A 6036-nucleotide genomic window follows, 5' to 3' on the forward strand; every position below is an offset into this window, starting at 1 on the left:
CTAAAGACATTCAAAGAATGCCACTTTATTAGCTGGTCTTTCTACGCACAAAAATGCCTCTTAAATCCAAACACTTAAGAGGAAAGTATGCGTGAATAAACAGGGAAGGGACATTCACCTGAGAGGCTCCTTTAAGCTTTAAGACACAGCAACCTGGTTTGAGAAGTGATGTTTATACAGACACAGGCGGTTCGACCACCAGACAAGGTTTGGCAATTGGAGCTTCATGCCTTGAGGGCCTTCGTGATACTCTCATTATAGGTGTGTATCAGTTAGGGAGGCATATGAAGTTGCTTTCAGTGATTAAAATAGGTGTTTTGAACATAGATAAGGGACTAACAGTGAATGAAATAGCATGCAAATAGAATGTAATCATTCAGAAAGTTCTTGAGGAAGACCCCTGACCACGACAGCATGATCACGGCCCCACAATGTCCATATCAAGTGAGTTATAGTTAAATCTAGTAGTCATATTGGTGTGTGTGACTGAAAAGCAAATGGTTTAGAAATGTTGATCTCATGTTGGTCTTTATCAGCTGCCCTGCCTTTAAGCCTCATGACACTGTTATCAGGTTTTATAAAAACTGTCCACCCAAAGTGGAAATTTCCTGTCACTTGATGTCTCAAATTACTTCCTCTGTTTACTGTATTTCAAAGTACACACCTGTTCCTCATACAAATACAAAGTAAACATGATGAAGGCTGAACGGCAGAGCTGGCTCGCTGCCTGTCCACATAGTCGACATTGAGTTTGAGCACTTTGGTTCCACTGAATGGGACAGATAAAGTTTTTTTTGCTTTTCCTTTTCATGTGCAGCTTAGCCTTGGCAGGATAATAGCACTGCAATCACTGGGGCGTTGGGGCTCTTGTGGCTCTCAGCACTTCCCTTTCAGGCCCGGCTTACCCTCTGCGCGCTGTCAGCATCAGGATGAGTGAGCTCTAATGCAGCATCTGATGGGGAGGTGGGGAGGGGGTTCCGGGTAAGTGTGGACCACCACCAAAATCCATGCTGGTCAGGGAAACACGCAGGAAAACAGTATGTGGCGGAGATTTGTATCATCTGAATCAGTGGCTCTCAACCTTTTTTTCCTTAGAGTCCCCCCAACTGTCTCTGACAGAAACTGAGTCCCCCCCAAGGTCTCATATGAGAAAATACGTTGCTGTCAAAGTGTTTTATAAGGATTTCACTTAACACTTGTGAATCTTATTCTAATTCTAAGTTTTTAATAACTAAAACTGCTGTCAGGGGTTAAAGGTGTCAGAAGAGCTGAATAACAGCTCATCCTTTATACTTTCTACAGTAATTCTATAGTTTTTTTTTGTCAACAGAAAGCAGGAGAGCTGGGCACATGGCTATTAATTAAATAATTAATCATCTGTAATAATAATAATTTTAAAAACTAACTTTTAACATGACATTAATTTTTTAAAAGTTGTTGAAATCTTTAACTTCTGCCAAATTAATTTTCCCTCAGCGCTGTTTGTTACTTAAATTTGACCTTTTTTCCTTGAAACCATAAAGCAAAACATTTTTAAGCTACTAATATTTGATGTGTAGTATCAGCCATGGAAGGGAGAGAAAGAATATCTGTGAAAAATATCTCATCTAGTCGCCACTATTTGGCACCAGTGTGCCACAAACTTGCATTTTTGGTGAAGGCGTACTGGGTCTATTTGTTCAGCTGAGCGTGAAGGATCCAAACACTGCTATACAAGAACCAAGAGCACTACCTAACATGACATGCCTGATAGACTGTTTTATATATCTGATATATGTTACATTCCTCTGGAAAACGTTCCATTCAAAGCATTTGGGATGGGCAGGACATTAAAAAACAGAAAACATCTTGTAAGGTGAACTTTCCATCTGTCACATTCGTTAAGGGCCAATCAGAGAAACAATACAAGTAAGTCTGTTAGTAACCTGAGCTCCACAAGCAGATGCTGCTGTAGTTTATGAATAGTGGATCTTGTTGGTGGATCAAACTCATGCCAAGGCTGGTCAGGAGGAGCACAAAAACATCTCCATCAAGAGAAGTTTTCAAAGTAGCTAATGCCTAACCTGACACGCCAGATCGAATGTTTCAAATATCCATTGCATGGATGTATTTCACATTCATCTGGGAAAGCTCCCATAGAAAGCGTTCGGGAAGGGCAGGATTTTTCAAAAAATTCTCAGAAGGTGATTGGAGGAACGTTCTGTCTGCCACATTCATGACGGGCCAATCAGAGTGACGACATGATGTACGCTTATGCTTCTCTTGAGCTGACAGGTTACCACTGTCTTAGACTGTTAATTAGCTTCTCTGTGATAAAATTGAAGCCAAGGAGACGTGCAAAAACATCTCTGCCAGGACAAGCTTTCAGTGTGGCTCTATGGTCTTGTTTTAGAAAGAAATGTAGTCCAGCAGCCATTGGATTCCCCAAAATCTCCACCAATAACGATCGCAAACCCATGCCAAGCAGACAGGGAGAAGAGCGAATACATATTTTCTGTCTTAAAAAGCTGTCAGTGTGACTCTCTGCTCTTCTTTTAACCTCCTGAGACCTGAGCATTTTTAGTTTCTCTCACTTATCTGGGACAAGTAGGACCGGATAAGTTAAAACATCAGCCTTGTCTCTGAAAGGGAATTTCTTGGATTTTTTTCTTTCCAAAGCCCAAAAAAATCCTTTAAATTTCAAGGAAATGTCCTTGGGAAAATTTCTGTGAAAATTCTTAAACATTTTGTGAAAGTATACCATTAAAAGAACCCCAAATTTCTTTAAATAGTCCTCAAATCTTTACATTAAAACATATACAATAAGATATTCCTTTATTTGTCCCACAAGGGGAAATTCCAAATTTCATGTAAAATCCTAAAAATAATTTCAAGCGAGTTTCCCAAAGTAACTTGGATATTTCCCCTAAAACTATTCTGCAAAATTTGAATAAAATGTACAAATACATTCCCGAAATTCCATGAAAATACATCTAGACAAGTTCCCTGAAATTTCCATGAAAATTTTAAAGGACAATCCCTACCTCCCAAAGTCCCAATGCAGTCCAAAAAATATACAAATAAATTTCCCAAATTCCTGAGAAAATGCCAAAGAAATTCAAAGAAAATATCCTGAAAACTTTCAATGGAACTCTCCAAAATATACAAACATATCCCCGGAATTTCCATGAAAATACTTGATAAATTCCAAGCAAATTCTCCTAAATATCCAAACAGCAAATTATTTGAACATTTAAAGCCAATAACTAAAACTTAAATGGACATTCTAGACTATTATCTCAAAAATTTTAATAGCAGAAATTATTAAATTATTAAATAATAATATTGCAGGAGAGCAAAAATGTGATGTCCTCATATGTGTATGCAGGGTCTTAGGAGGTTAATAAAGAATTGTCCAGTTATGACAAAACTGCCACTGTGGCTGAGTCAGAGCTAATCACTCTACTAGCAGCCATTGCATGCAACCACTCACAGTACAACTACCCCTTTTCCCCTGTAACTCTCACAAACTCATGCCGAAGCAGGTCAGCAGAAGAGCAAAAACATCTTTCCAATCATGAAAAGCTTTGAGTGATGTTTTTATTCTTTATTTCATGCAGAAACATGGTCAGGTTCTGGTAAAATTGACGCCATTGCAAACAGCCTTGAGTCCAATTGAACTCCGCTTATAGCAACCACCTCATTCTCCACAAATGATGCTGATTGGTCAGGTCCATTCTCAGATCAAGCTCAGTGATTTCAAATTTGGGCTTTGCAAGACGGACTTGCCTGACGACAAAGATGGAACCTGGACAATCCATCTGCTATGTAAGGTTACATACCACCTCTTTTAGAGACCTTATAGAAACCTATAGTCCCTGCCCCAGATGCTTCGATAGTGAAATGCTGCTTGACCTACATGAAATTACACCCTTCCTGAGCCCTACCAGAGTAAAGACAGTGGAATTATACCAAACAAAGTTTCTATTAGTCAAAGATTTTTATACAAATGTATAATTTTGAGTTATTTAAATCATCATGGCCTCTTAAGACCTTGGAACCACTAACAGTGCAAACTTTGATTTTAAAATTTTGGTTGATTTTTGAAACTTCTGGTTCATGTTCATGCTAACACTAAGGTTAAATTCAGACATTATGACCAAATTAAATACTTTCAAGTTAACATCTTTTACAGATTAAAGGTTAACAAAGTTAAATTTTATAACAAAGTTACACATCTGTATAGCAGTTTATCTGGTGTGAGAAAACATTTCACAGAGATTAGTGGAACATTTTTTTGTAGGACATCAAACTTCAAACATTCTGAAAGTTCCTCTCCGGAGCTTTAATGAGAAACTGACTCTGCACATGAGTTTTCTCTTAACATTGAAGAGAAAAGCACGTAGGAACATGCATCTAATCTTTGTTTTATATTTTCTCCCTGTATGCATTTTTATTTGGGAGTCAAATGGCAACTGTTTGTCCTCGAAGCATTGTTCAAAAGCTTCTTCAAGAGTCTGAAGAGAAAAAGGAAGTGTAACTCAAAGCATCCATGTTGAAAACAATAAAAAATAGTTCTTAATTATAGTACGTTAAAACAAAATAGTCTCGAATATTATTGCCAAAGTTTGGAATGGTTGCACACTTTTGTGAGATTTAGGATTTGGAGGTTTTAAAGTTTTGTTAGATTACAGTTGTGTAAAATGACCACTTCTATCTCTTAAATGAACTCTAATGGTTGAAAACATCTTTAGTGTAAGCATGCGAGGACCATCTGCATGGCCAAACTACGGAATGTGTTGTTGTAAGAAATTATTGGAACAAGTCAAGTCTGTGATTAGCAAAGCAAAGAGGCAACAAGTAACCTGTGACTCTTTTTAAATCAGTTAGTTAAATAGGACAGCGGTGGAATGCATCACATCAAAGGTTTCTTTCATTCAGAACATTTTAGATGATAAAAGGAAGTGATTTTTATTGCTGAGAAGTCTGTGTCTTTGTTGGTGTCTGAGCCTGCTTAACAAGCAACAACAGGCCCCGCTGTTTCCTCGCATACCTCTGATACCATCCATACTTCTGCTGCTTTCTTCCAAAACATCCTCATGTCTCAGGGCACTGTTTTAGTGACAAACATTATGAAACTCCAGGGTTAATGCAGGATAAAGCTCAAAGAATTGGGCTGAGTGAGAGTTACGAATACTGTGCTCTGTTGTTTTTTGTTTTTTTTAGCAAAGTGTAACGACAATCTGCTTTTCACAAAGCTTCCTGCCAGATCTAGATTCCAACATGGAAAGTGAATGATCAGATAAACTCATAAATAAATATTTAGACTGCTGTAGGGTACTACATGAAAAAATTATTGGCACTGAGAGGAGTTAAAAAGGTACTCCACCAAGATTTGAGTTTTTCTTGAATAAAGATGAATTCAGAAGTTTATTTTTCTAAGCTATTTCAAAACACACCAGATTAAGTTACTTCATCCCTCATTTATTTTTGTATTACTATTACTATTCCTAAAGATTTTACAGACCCATATAACATACATTGAGTAGGCCTTTAAAATGTTATAAATAATATTATTTCAACCTCGATCAGTTGAATCCTACATCCTGCATGTATGTGAAGAAAAAAACACTTTCATGTTCGTTTCTGCATACAAACCTTTCACTTTTGATACTTTGCAACACAACTAAGCAAATAGATAAAGAGGGGCTGTAGAAGGCCAAGACTTCATATACGCATTAGCGCCCTCTACTGGACTTAATATGAACATTTTTAAGGGGTAAGGTGTGAAGATGATAATATAAAGACTGTTCTGTACTCAACTGAAATCCATAACAATGTCCACCACGTGCGACGCAATTCCGTGTTACACCACCCTAAGTTTTTTTTTCCTTTTCTTTTCTTTTCTTTTCTTTTTTAACACGTTCTGGCCGTTTAACAGGTATTTGTCCGACTTTGCCACACTCAAGATGGCGCCTTCCCTGTGCCTTCTCCCGAGGTGGTACGTCACATGCTGCGTCAGTCGCGCGTAAAGTTGTGTTGACAGGAGCGGTAGGA

Source organism: Cheilinus undulatus, linkage group 13 (assembly GCF_018320785.1).
Source record: "Cheilinus undulatus linkage group 13, ASM1832078v1, whole genome shotgun sequence".
Lineage (NCBI taxonomy): Eukaryota > Metazoa > Chordata > Actinopteri > Labriformes > Labridae > Cheilinus > Cheilinus undulatus.